The sequence below is a fragment of the Macaca thibetana genome, chromosome 3 (assembly GCF_024542745.1).
Source record: "Macaca thibetana thibetana isolate TM-01 chromosome 3, ASM2454274v1, whole genome shotgun sequence".
Taxonomy (NCBI): domain Eukaryota; kingdom Metazoa; phylum Chordata; class Mammalia; order Primates; family Cercopithecidae; genus Macaca; species Macaca thibetana.
The window spans coordinates 16,081,750-16,095,649 of NC_065580.1; the positions used below are offsets into that span (position 1 = coordinate 16,081,750).

Below are 13,900 nucleotides of genomic sequence, written 5' to 3' on the forward strand. Positions count from 1 at the left end.
AGTGAAGTGGATTTAAGCTTATTTTCAGTTTAATAGAATGTTGCTGTGTCTCTGCCTAGGACAGGCAGCCCATTGTGGCCCTGGGTGATGAGGGAAGCCCACAGAGGCCCAGGATTTGTCACCTGTGGCTGCCAGTGTCTGCAGAGCCAGAATTGAGCTAATTCTGTGAAAGGATGAGTGCTGATGGGCAGGTGTATGGTCGGTTGCTATGGGTCTTCTTGATCTCTCAAATTCCAGGTGACAAGATCAATGCATGCTTGACGGGCCCCTTCCCAGCAGGCTCTGGTGGCTGCAACCTGGTTCAGGTGTGGAAGATCATACCACTTTACCTTTGATTTTTCTTTGACAAACAACAAAAGACAGATAAAAACAAGCATTCTACCAGTGGGCAGGCAAGAATTCTCTTCTGGAAAAGGGATGTTTGTGGCTCTTCCTCCGTTGGGCTTGAAAGAACTTGGCTGGAGAGTGGCTATTATTAAAATGTCAAAAAAAAAAAAAAAAAAAAGGAAGATGCTGGTGAGGCTACAGAGGAAAGGGAATGCTGATACACTGTTGGCCAGAGTGTAAATTAGTTCATGGAAAAAGTAATGCAGAAAGCAGTTTGGAGATTTCTGAAATAATTTAAAACAGAACTACGATTCCACCCAGCAACTCCTTTACTGGACATTTACCCAAAGGAAAATAATTGTTCTGCGAAAAAGACAGATGTTCTTGCATGTCTGTCACAGCACTATTCATGGTAGCAAAGCCATGGAATCAACCTAGGTGGCCATCAGAGGTAGATTGGATGAAGGAAATGTGGTACATACACCATGGAATACTATACAGCCATGAGAAGAATGAAATCATGTCCTTTGCAGAAACATGGATAGAGCTGGAGACCATAATCCTAAGCAAATTAACATAGGAACAGAAAACCGAGTATCACATTCTCATGTATAAGTGGGAGCTGAGCATTGGGTAAACATGGATATAAATATGGGAACAGTAGACACTGCAACTACTAGAGGGAAGAGAGAAGGAGGGTGAAAAACTACCTATTGGGTATAAGCTCACTGCCTGAGTGATGAGATCATTTGTGCCCCAAACCTCAGTATTACACAATATACCCATGTAACAAACCTGTACATGTACCCCCTGAATCTAAAATAAAAATTGAAATTATTTTTTTTAAACGGAACCTGCACCAGAAGTGGTAGCTCACACCTGTACCCAGCACTTTGGATTACTTGAGGTCAGGAGTTCAAAACCAGACTGGCCAACATGGTGAAACCCTATCTCTACTAACAACACACACACAAAAAAAATTAGCTGGGAATAGTGGTGTGTGCCTGTAATCCCAGCTGTTTGGGAGGCTGAATCACTTGAACCCGGGAGGTGGAGGTTGTAGTGAGCAGAGATCATGCCACGGCACTCCAGCCTGGATGTAGTTGAGCCAGAAGGAGATGTTTTGTGTGAAGGCTGAGGTGGGGGCTCTTCGGAGCCCCAGTGTGAAGGAGGCCCTAAGTCACAGTGGTGGACAGAGTTGCAGCTTTCTGCCTCTTTGCCCTTTTGTCTGGACCCACAGGTGAACAGTACTAGCCTCGATCCCGAGCACACGCTCTGCAGACCTTCAAATCTCATGGTTGAGTGTGAGCAAATGGACTGGGCAAGCTGTGTGGCCTGAGAAAAGGCAACTCCATGGCCTGGATCTCACACAGTATTTTGTCTTGGATTTTGAATAAGCATTTATTTGCTTTACCATGGAACACATTTTGGGAGCTGGGGGCTCTGCTTACCTTTAAGGGGGACTGTCGTGTCTGACCTTAGATTGGAGGATGCTTTCCAGTGTGAAAGAGTGTGAGGGAGCAGGTACAGACACAGACAGTGAGAGCAGGGTCACTTTACTGGTATAGAGACTGCAGAGTGACTGGGGGCTTTAGCTGTTGGCAGCTATGATGTCCTTAATCCAGGCCAAATAGTTGTAGACTTTGGTGTAGACTACAGGCCTGTTCTTCTGGGCACAGGCATCGCCCCAGGAGACAATTCCTTGGAGCTGTCTGTTCCAGACCACAGGGCCACCAGAGTCACCCTGGGGGAAAGAAGGGACAAGTTGTATGGAGAGATGGAGGAAGAATATAGCTACATTTACTCTGAACCTTAAAAGACCCCTTTCCAGCCAGCTCTGTGGCTCCACATCCTTTTCACGGTGGCCCATTCTCTGTTCTTCCTAAGCAGACAGCGTGCAGACCAATGGAGCCTTCCTTACTTCTCCATGGGCTCACTGCAGGGAACCTCCTCAGCCCTGCCACCTTGGCAGTTCAAATCTTTTTCCCAGTTAGGTCTTGGGTATCAGTGGGAGCCTCAGCATGGGAAGGGTTGTTCAAATCATCTGGCAGGAATCGCTGCCTCCCTCAAGGAAGCTCACACAGAATGTGTTACTGGTAATCTCCCCAGGGTAGGAGGCTTCACACTCAGCCTGGGTCAGCACAGGAGCATCCAGGCACTGAACCTCGTCTGGGTAGTCAGCTGTGAGGATCAGGAAGAGATCAAAGAAAGCAGAAATGTGGGTCAGGTCAGAGAAGGAGCCAATAATCTAGGATGGAACACTGAAGAGGAACACTGCCCTGGACAGGACTCCAAAACATAAGTCCTGGCAAGGGACTCTGGCTTTTACTTCCCAAAATGATCATTTTTGAACCCCTTCCAAGACATGTTCATAGGAAGTTCTCCAATTGTCCTGTCTCTTGATTGTCTAAGCAAAATCCTTGAGACTTTGCATGTCTCTGGTGCCCAGTGCAGAGCCTGTGTGTAATGGGCACTAGAAATGTGTCTTAAGCCTGGAGGCTAGAGGTTTTAAGTTAAGGGGCATCGTTTTTTTCTGGAAATTGTGAGGATGGAGGGAAGTAGAAGGGCAAAGGGTCTCACTCACCGCCAGAGCTCAGAGTGTTTCCCCAGCCGGAAATGAGGCACTCGGCGCCAGCAGCTGGAGGGGCGGTGGGCAGAGTGATGTTGGACACGCGGGCATTGATGATGGCAGGTGAGGAGAGCTTGATCAGCATGATGTCATTGTTCCAATCTTCCTGTTGTATTTGGGGTGGTGGATGATCTTGGCTGCATTGATGAACTGCTCTTTCCCCTCCAGGACTTCGATGTTGTGTTCTCCCAGTCTCACCTGGATGTGGCCGATGGGCAGGGCAGGCGTGGTGAAGACCTTCTCCCACAGCTGGGTCACCCTTCCCACTTTCCCCAGGGTACTTAAGCTCCCTCCTCATAGACAGCTCTGGAGCACGTGGTGGGGTGTGTGGCCATATCCCATGGGCAGGAGAGGGACGTGGATCAGTGCATGTGTGAGACCCAGGACCTTTCTGCTTCAGAGGTTGGTGGTAGTTGGGTGGGGAAGAGTCAAAGGGATGCCACCAGAGGCTGCTTCTCAACCCGCCTTCCCAGCCTCTTTCCCACAATCTCCACAGTCACTAGCACTGTGGGCACAAGGAGCTCCTTGAAGATTTCCCAGCATTCTTCACCCCAAGTCTTTGCTAACTGTACACAGTGCCTGTTCCTTCCTCCCTTCTTGGCCTGGTGAGCACCACCATTCTGTGTAATCTAATCCAGGGACAGCCATAGCATTAGCTTCTTCAGGGAACTTGTTAGAAGTGAAATTTCTTGGCCCTTACCACCATCTACTGATCAGAACCTTGGGGATGGGACCCAGTGATTTGTGCCTTAACAAGCCTGCAGGTTCTTCTGATGCATACTCAGGTTTGAGAGTTCTTGGTGTAGGCAGCGGTCTCAGCTCTGTCTATGCACTGTAAAGTTAACAGAGGTAGAAAGTTAAATATTCACTGATATTCACACCCTCTTCCTGAAAATTTTGAGTTAATTGCTATGAGATAGGACACAGGCATCAGTATTTTAAACAAACTCTTTCTTAGGTGGCTTTAATGTGTAGCTAACCAACAAAAGGTACTTGCCTGCTTTTCTCACTAGCTCTGAGCACCCAAGATCATCCCTGCCTGCTTTTATGACCACAACCCTTGCTGTTTCATGGATTTACCTTGGTGTGAGAGGTTCCTGTCTTGTGTTCACTGTCTGCTCTGGAGAATCAGCTGCTGCCAACAAGTTTTCTTCTCCACCACCTCTCTCATCAATCTTACCCAACCTCAGTAGTTCCCTGGGCTGAAGCCAAGCTCTCCCAGGCAGCCTGGCTGGGAGCTTTGCAGTCAGGGGCCCTACACTTACGGCTTGTAGCAGTGAGCTGCCGACACCACCCACTGTTCACTGATGTGGGAGCCACACAGAAATGGGAGCCAGAATTCAGGGACACTTGGTAGGGGAGAGAATTCTTCTTCCAGGTGTAGTCCCCAACGATCTTGTCATCATCATCAAAGGGGGCAGCAACTGGAGTGGAGACGGGAAGGGAGAAGGCACCTCAGTAGCATGTTAGGGGTCGTGCTCCCGGCCTATGGTTACTTCCTGCTAATTAGAAATCCTTAAGAAGCACAGTGAGGCTAGGAAGGGAGGGAGCGCTGGCACCCCTGGTGAGTATCACTGGATGTGGCTCCCAAGTCTCTGTCTACAGGGCATGTAGCTAGGAACCCTGCAGGGGTTCAGATCTCTCCTGGGGTCACCAGGCTGAAGTCACAATGAATGTCCTCACAATGCTTCCAGTGGGATAGGTGTTGGGATGTGGTTGCCTCACCGACTTAGTGCTTCTCTTTTTTATTCATCACCTGTGTACTTCTCCTGGCTTTTTGAGCCCTGGATTGTCAGGAGACTTTGGCTAAACTAGGAAAACCCCCTGGCTGCATAGAGCTGTCCATGCCCAGTTTCCCCTATAGCTCAATTCCGTGTAGCCAGGGCAGAGTTGAGGGCAGCCCCCAGGCTCACTTTGGCAGAACAGGGGTAGATGTTGTTATTGGCCAATAGTACAGCAATTCTTAACCTTGACTGCATGCCCGGAAATATTACAAATCTCCTGGGAAGCTTAAAAACCCAGAACATAGGCCACACCCCAGACAAATGAAGTTAGAATTTCTAGAGCTGAGTCTCTGGCATGAGTAATTTTTTAACCTCCCCAGGTGCATTCGAGGTTTAGAGCAGCTATAGTGGTGCTACTCTGGTGCTGTCGAAGCCCAGCCTGAAGCCTGCTGCTTCATTCCGTGGGCCAGCCCCACATGACCTCTGCAGTAGGCAGAGATTTTAGCACATGTTAAATGGGTCATATATTGGATTCAGTAATGGAGATTTGGAGGAGTGGGTCTAGAATTTTCTGTCTTAGATGCAGTGAGATTATGTTGGGCTCAGTACAAAGTGAATCTCTGCAGAGAATATCCTGATTTGGGCCTTACCAAGGCTACTAAGACACAGTTGTGTAATTGACTGAGGCACAACGTGGCCAGAGCAGTGTGGAGATGGGGATGCTGTCTCCGCTCAAGTCTAATGATGTAAGGAAAGAAGTAGCTTCCTTATGAGGGTGCTTTCCCTTCTTAGCAACTCAGAGCTCAGGTTGGTGATAGGTAGGAGTGAGCGGAGTTCAAGTTTGAAATCTTTGAATGGTAAAAGAACCAGGGATGTTCTGGAGATAGTGAACAAAATGATAAAAGACCGGAAACTTGGTGGTGAAATTGGATATGGCTGGGGGTAGAGGGAGGAAGCAAATGGAAACTAGAGAGAATTGGAAAAAATGTCAAAGTGGGGCCTGTGGAGTTGAGAGGACACACAGAGTACCTTCGGGTTCAGCTCCTGCCATGGCCGCCGAGCCAGAAAGAACCAAGCTTTCAGTGACTTTCAGCCACTTTGTTGCCCATTTTTTCTCTTCTGCTGCATTTTTCTTTTTTCTTTTCTTTTTTTTTTTTTTTTTTTTTTTGAGACAGAGTCTCGCTCTGTCGCCCAGGCTGGAGTGCAGTGGCTGGATCTCAGCTCACTGCAAGCTCTGCCTCCCAGGTTCACGCCATTCTCCTGCCTCAGCCTCCTGAGTAGCTGGGACTACAGGCACCCGCCACCTCGCCCGGCTAGTTTTTTGTATTTTTTAGTAGAGACGGGGTTTCACTGTGTTAGCCTGCAGGGGCCTTTGAAAACAGTATGCTGAGAATAGATAGGGCTCAAGGACAGTATCTCCAATTGAACTTTTAATGAACTCCCGTAGGCGCCAAGAAGGCGGGCAGATAAGGAAGAGCATAGAAACAAGGAACTGAGTAGAAGGTTACATGTGGGAAAAGAAAGTTTGTTTTGCATTGCATTCTTTCTGCTGACGTGGGGTTTATGGAGTATAAATAAAGTGAGGCGGAGGCTCTGAGCGCGGCCGCCATGTTCTCTGTGTGTCTTTGTCTTTTGTGTGTTCTTTCATTCTCCACCACCCCCGGCACGGACCCCAACATTAGCCAGGATGGTCTTGATCTCCTGACCTCGTGATCCGCCCGTCTCGGCCTCCCAAAGTGCTGGGATTACAGGCTTGAGCCACTGCGCCCGGCCACTGCTGCATTTTTCTCCATCTCCAGGTACAGTTCGGGATGTGGATGCCTGTTCCCACACAAAAACACTTGGGATTCATTCCTGATACCCCAATTCATCCCGATTTTCCTCCATTTAAAGTCAGACTCACCTACATGTTTGGTCAGAGAGATGTGTGTTTTAAAAATCCCTGAGGAAGGAGGCAGGGACTGTGCCCTCAGATGATTATTGGTGAAGTGGATTTATGCTTAATTTCAGTTTGAGAGAATGTTGCTGTGTCTCTGCCTAGGACAGGCAGCCCATTGTGGCCCTGGGTGACAAGGGAAGTCCACAGAGGCCCAGTGTTTGTCACCTGTGGCTACCAGTGTCTGCAGAGCCAGAATTGAGCTACTCCCTTGAAAGGATGAGCGCTGATGGGCAGTTGTATGCCAAGTTGCTATGGGGCTTGTTGATCTCTCAAATTCCAGGTGACAAGATCAATCCATCCTTCAGGGGCTCCTTCCAGCAGACTCTGGCAGTTACAAACTGGTTCAGGTGTGGAAGATCATACCACTTTACCTTTGGTTTTTCTTTGTAAAACAAATAATGAAAGACAGATGAAAACAAGAATTCTACCACTGGGCAGGCAAGAATTCTCTTCTGGAAAACAGAAATTTGTGACTCTTCCCCACATGGTCTTGAAAGAGCTTGGCTGCAGAGTGGCTATTATTAAAATGTCAAAAAACAAACAAACAAACAATCAAACAAACAAAAAAAACAAAAAACAGAAGATGCTGGTGAGGCTGCAGAGGAAAGGGAATGCCGATACACTGCTGGCCAGAGTATAAATTAGTTCATGGAAAATTTAAAGCAGAGAGAAGTTTTGAGATTTCTGAAATAATTTAAAACAGAACTACCTTTCAACCCAGCAATTCCTTTACTGTGCATTTACCTAAAGGAAAATAATTGTTCTGCCAAAAAGACAGATGCACTTGCACATCCGTCACAGCACTATTCATAGTAGCAAAGCCATGGAATCAACCTAGGTGGCCATCAGCGGTAGACTGGATAAAGGAAATGTGGTACATGTACCCCATGGAATACTATGCAGACATGAAAAGAATGAAAACATGTCTTTTGCAACAAGATGGATGGAACTGGAGACCATAATCCTAAGCAAATTAACATAGGAATGGAAAAGTAAATATCACGTTCTTGTGTATAAGTGGGAGCTGAGCATTGGGTACACATGGATATAAAGATGGGAAGAGTAGACACTGCAACTACTAGAGGGAAGAGAGAAGGAGGGTGGAAAGAGCTGAAAAACTACCTATTGGGTACTATGCTCACTGCCTGATGATGAGATCATTTGTGCCCCAAACCTCAGTATCACCATAGCATTAGTATCTCCAGGGAACTTGTTAGAAATGTAAATTCTTGGTCCTTACCCCCACCTACTGATCAGAACCTTGGGGATGGGACCCAGTGATTTGTACCTTAACAAGCCTGCAGGTGGCTCTGAGGCATACTCAGGTTTGAGAGTTCTTGGTGTAGGCAACGCTCAGCTCTGTCTGTACACTCTACAGTTACCTGAGGTAGAGTGTTAAATATTCACTGACATTCACAGCCTCTTCCTGCAAATTTTGAGTTAATTGCCCTGGGATAGGACACAGGCATCAGTATTTTTAAAAACTCTTGTCTTAGGTAGTTTTAATATGTAACTATCCAGCAAGAGGTACTAGACTGCTTTTGTCACTAGCTCTGAGCACCCCAAGATCATTCCTGCCTGCTTTTATGACCACAACCCTTGCTGTTTCATGGATTTGCCTGGGTGTGAGAGGTTCCTGTCTCATGTTCACTCTCTGCTCTGGAGAGTCAGCTGCTGCCAACAAGTTTTCTTCTCCACCACCTCTCCCATCAATCTTACCCAACCTCAGTAGTTCCCTGGGCTGAAGCCAAGCTCTCCCAGGCAGCCTGGCTGGGAGCTTTGCAGTCAGGGGCCGCACACTTACGGCTTGTAACAATGAGCTGCTGACACCACCCACTATTTGCTGATGAGGGAACCACCACAGAAGTGGGAGCCATAATTCAGGGACACCTGGTAGGGGAGAGAATTCTCTTCACAGGTGTAGCCCCCAATGATCTTGTCATCATTGTCAAAGGGGACAGCAACTGGAGTGGAGATGGGAAGGGAGAAGGCACCTCAGTAGCACATTAGGGGTGGCACTCCCTGCCTGCAGTTGATTTCTGCTAATTAGAAATCCTTAACAAGCACAGTGAGTCTATGCAAGGGAGGGAGCACTGCCATCCCTGGTGAGCATCACTGGATGTGGCTCCCAAGTCTTTGTGTCTGCAGGGTATGTAGCTAGGTGCCCAGTGGGGGCTCAGATCTTTCCTGGGATCACCAGGCTGAGGTCCTAAGGGATGTCCTCACAATGCTTCCAGTCGGATTGGAGTTGGGATGTGGTTGGTCACCCACCGTGTGCTTCTCTCTTTTATTGATCGCCTGTGCACTTCCTCTGGCAATTTGAGCCCTGGATTATCAGGATACTTTCCCCAAGCTAGGAACACCCCTTGGCTGTGTAGACCTGGCCATGACCAGCTTCCCCCTCAGCTCAGATCTGTGCAGTCAGGGCAGAGGTGATGGCAGCCCCCAGGTTCACTTCGGAAGAACATAGGTAGATGTTGTTATTGGCCAATAGAACAGCAATTCTTAACCTTGGCTGCATGCCTGGAAATGTTAAAAATCACCTAGGAAGCTTAAAAGCTCAGTACACAGGCTGCACCCCAGAAACATGAAGTTAGAACTTCTCCAGGTTAGTCTGTGGCATCAGTAATTTTTCAACCTCCCCAGGTGCATTCGTGGTTAAGAGCAGCTGTAGTGGTGCTATTCTGGTGCTGTTGGAGCCAAGCCTGAAGACTGCTGCTTCATTTCATAGGCCTGTCCCACTTGGTCTCCTAGCTTTACCAACCACAGCACAGATATGGATGAATGACAGTGGTGGGAGTGAAGTCACGGAGAATGTGAAACAGGTGAGGCTTAAAGAGAGCCCAAGGAAGATGAGGAGAGATGCCAGATGGAGGAAATAGAATACCAGAACACAGTCAAAAGAGGAGAGGTAGCAAGAATGGAAGGGCATGTGTCTGCCAGGAAGGATGGTGGGTGGGGCCTGAGGCAGGGCATGAAACTCACCAGTAGCTCCCACAAAGACAAGGATCGGGAGTGGATTCACGATGGTAGAGTGTACCTGGCTGGTGGTGGAGGACCCGTTTTTATACCTCCCAAGGATCGGAAGAGGAGGTGTCTGTGAGGTGAGGGTCACCGTTCCTCCCAGTACAAACACACCTGCAGCTTTCCCCTTCCCGGGGTCTTGCATCAGCTCAGCTATGTTTGGCCACTCTGTGAGTTTGTGATTCACAGGTGATAAGGAAACTTGCCTTCTGAGAGCAGGGAGGGAGACCGGCTGTTTCCTGCAAGGATGCTGGAATGAGAAAGACAGGGGAAGCCAAACCCCGGATCACACAGCTGGGCTTTCTTAGGCCGAGGAGATGAGGGCTAGAAAGAGGGAGAATGGCCTGGCTGTTTAAGAATCCTTTTAACTATTGGGGATGTATTTAATGTACTTAAGGAAGGGCAAGTGTTGGTAACAAGCTTGCTTTTCAGTGTCCTGAAGCCCCAGTGAGAGGAGCAAAGTCTTATCTAAGGCTCATTCCTGTGAATATGAAGATGCTTCTCTCCAGTCAGTGTGCGGGAAGGTCAAATCCAAGGCTTTGGGGAATGAGAATTCCAACACTAAGGGGTAAGGAGAAGGAAGACTCAACATTCTATACAATTCTGGGCTTCCAGGTGGTTCTCCTTCCTACTAAGGCTCAAGGATGGGAAGTGTTTCAAAGAAGGAGGGGGCACAGTTTAGGTAGGAGCTTACTCAGTGCATCTGGAGGATGGAAAACCAATGGCGCACTCCTCCCCTTCTTCAATGTGAAGACATTTGTCTGTCTCATGTGCATCCTGTCATAGGTTCTTTTTCTGCAGCCTCACGGTTGCCCTGGCAACCTGCACTCAGGGTGATGCAAACTGACCCACCTGTTCGTGACTGACAGTCTAAACCAGAATGACATGCCCCCAATCAGATGTCAGAGTTTAGACCATGGTAAACCTGGGTTACGATCTGATCTGAGAATGAGCAGTAGGTAGAGATTTAAGCACATGGTAATTGGGTCACATATTGGGTTCAGTAACGAAGATGTGGAGGGGTGGGTCTAGAATTCTCTATTTTAGATGCAGTGAGATTATGCTGGGCTCAGTACAAAGTGAATCTTCTCAGAGAATACCCTGATTTGGGCCCTACCAAGGCTACTAAGACACAGTTGTGTAATTGACTGAGGCATAACATGACCAGAGCATGTGGAGATGGAGATGCTGTGTGCGCTCAGGTCTAATGATGAAAGGAGGAGCTTCCTTATGAGGGTGCTTTCCCTTCTCAGCAACTCTGAGCTCAGGTTGGTGATGGGCAGGAGTTCAAGTTTGAATTCTTTGAAAGGTAAAGGAAACAGTTATGTTCTGGAGACAGTGAACAAAATGAGAAAAGCTCAGAAATTTGGTGGTGCAATTGGACATGGACAGGGGGCTAGAGGGAGGAAGCAAATGGAAACCAGAGACAATTGGAGAAAATGCCAAAGTGGGGCCCGTGGAGTTCAGAGGATCCACGGAGAACCTTCGGGTTTGGCTCCTAGAATGGCCGCCAAGCCAGCTTCCCCACAGCCAGGAGACCCACTGCTCGGAGACCCCCTCTCCACCTGTACCCCTTCTAATCACTGATGAGCTCATACCTAACACTGCTATCCTTAGATGGTGCATGGTGCCTGACTGCTTTACAAGAGTTTTCATGTAAGCAGCAGTGGTATGTTGCTTTTCATTTATGTTGAGTTTCACAGTTTAACTTCCCACAAGCATGCTAATTGTGATTTGTGCAGAGCAAAATTATTTCCATTTATAGCGGAAGACAATGAGACTCAGAAGGATTCTGTCTTGCCTGAGAATACAGACATTGGCAGAGCTGATCATAAGGCCAACGGAAGCCATGGAGAGCGCTGTGAAGTGTGGGAATTGCTGCAGGTGGCATCTAAAATATTTATTGGGGATCAAGGCAGAGGTCCCCAGAGGACAAACTGTACATCTGATTCCTTCCTGGTGCTTTTCTTCCTGGCAGAAATAGATGATTGATTTCATGTCTCTCCTGACACCTTGTCTCAGAGCCTTACCTTGCCACAGTTCCAGACCCATCCAGGCCATGACCGCCATGTAGATGACACACCTCTCTGCTCGTGAATAACTGGCCAAGCCTGAGGTAGCCAGGTTTTGGAGCATTGATAATATGGGCTTTTCCTGTGTTGTCCCTAAACATGTTGTTTCATTTTGTCCCATTGTCATGGGGTCTTCGCAGAACTCCTGCCTTGGAGGATAAGGAGAGACTCTTCCTCTAGCAACTATAGACACCAGTGTGCACTAAACAGGGAGGTGAACCTCGGTAGAAGGTGGAAACAATTTTTGGAAAAGGGGATTTTTGGATCAGTGCTTGTGGCTCTGACTCTGTGTCTGAAAAGTAACACCCAAGAATATGAGGATTTTCTGTATCTAGAGCTTGAATACAAGCCTTCTCCAGTATTTTGTGCTCTTCCTTAAATGATCACAGTATAGTCTGAGGTCATCTTTCTTCAAAAAGGAATGACCTTACAGGCAGAGACATAGCTGTAGGTGTTACAGTATGAGCTGTTACCTCGTTATGTAGATTCAGATGTGTAGGACAGGTTGAGATACAGTTGCCCAGGCTCCATTTGGAGGACATGCCATTCTTGGTACTGTTCATTCTGAACTATGGATTTCTTTGTCTACTTTTCGAAGATACCTTTCCATCTTGTGTTTAGTGCTTAGCACACCAAACCACTGTCTTTCAATTATGATAACAGTGAGTCATTTCTGTGTGCTTACTATATGCCACGTAACTTACTATACAACATGTAACTCATATAAGTTAAGAATGCTTTTTTCATTTTATCATCACAACCACTTTGGGATTTTACATTTTACAGATGATTGAATGATCATTTTACAGATGATCGAATGAGTTTTCTGGAGCTAAAGTGACGCTTCCATCTCCCAAAGCAGCAGCTCCCAGCCAGAGCCAGCTCCCTGCACTCAAGACCTTGGCAAAACAACCAGAGCCGGAAAGAACCACAAGAGAAGCTTTCAATCACTTTGTCCCCCATTTATTTCTCTTCTCTCCTGCATTTTTCTCCATCTCCATGTACAGTTCGGGATGTGGATGCCTGTCCCAACAAAAAACACTTGGGGATTCATTCCTGATACCCCAATTCATCCCGATTTTCCCCCATTTAAAGTCAGATCTCACCTACCTGTTTGGTCAGAGAGATGAGTGTTTTCAAATCCCCAAGGACGGAGGCAGGGACTGTGCCCTCAGATGATTATTGGTGAAGTGGATTTATACTTAATTTCAGTTTAAGAGAATGTTGCTGTGTCTCTGCCCAGGACAGGCAGTCCATTGTGGTCCTGGGTGAGGAGGGAAGCCCACAGAGACCCAGGGTTTGTGACGTGTGGCTGCCAATGTCTGCAGAGCCAGAATTGCGCTAATCCCTTGAAAGGATGGGTGCTGATGGGCAGGTGTATGGCCGGATGCTATGGGGCTTGTTGATCTCTCAAATTCCAGGTGACAAGATCAATGCATCCTTGGGGAGTCCCTTCCCAGCAGGCTCTGGCGGCTACAAACTGGTTCAGGTGTGGAAGATCATACCACTTTACCTTTGGTTTTTCTTTGAAAAACAAACAACAAAAGACAGATGAAAACAAGCATTCTACCAGTGGGCAGGCAAGAATTCTCTTCTGGAAACGGGATGTCTGTGGCTCTTCCCCACATTGGCCTTGAAAGAACTCGGCAGCAGAGTGGCTATTATTAAAATATCAAAAACACAGAAGATGCTGCTGAGGCTGCAGAGGAAAGGGAACGCTTATACACTGTTGGCCCGAGTGTAAATTAGTTCATGGAAATATTTATGCAGAAAGCAGTTTGGAGATTTCTGAAATAATTTAAAACAGAACTAATATTCCACCCAGCAATTCCTTTACTGGGCATTTACCCAAAGGAAAATAATTGTTCTGCCAAAAGGACAGATACTCTTGCACGTCCGTCACAACACTATACACAGTAGCAAAGCCATGGAATCAACCTAGGTGGCTATCAGTGGCAGACTGGATAAAGGAAATGTGGTACACACACTGTGGAATACTATGCAGCCATGAGAAGAATGAAATCATGTCTTTGCAGCAACATGGATCAACTCAGAGACCATAATCCTAAGGAAATTAACATAGGAATAGAAGACCAAATATCACATTCTCACGTATAAGTGGGAACTGAGAATTGTGTACACATGGATATAAAGATGGGAACCGTAGACACTGCAACTACTAGAG

At 47.2% G+C, this 13,900-nt stretch overlaps 1 protein-coding gene, 1 pseudogene and 1 gene segment (V, D, J or C); all 3 read right to left on the reverse strand.

Annotated features, from left to right (window-relative positions):
* Window positions 1-13,900, reverse strand: part of LOC126951110 (probable non-functional T cell receptor beta variable 7-3) — a 632,711-nt gene that overhangs the window by 160,966 nt on the left and 457,845 nt on the right.
* Window positions 1-13,900, reverse strand: part of LOC126951109 (M1-specific T cell receptor beta chain-like) — a 418,381-nt gene that overhangs the window by 109,607 nt on the left and 294,874 nt on the right. The window lies entirely within an intron of this gene.
* Window positions 1,785-10,523, reverse strand: LOC126951083 (putative trypsin-6; annotated as a pseudogene).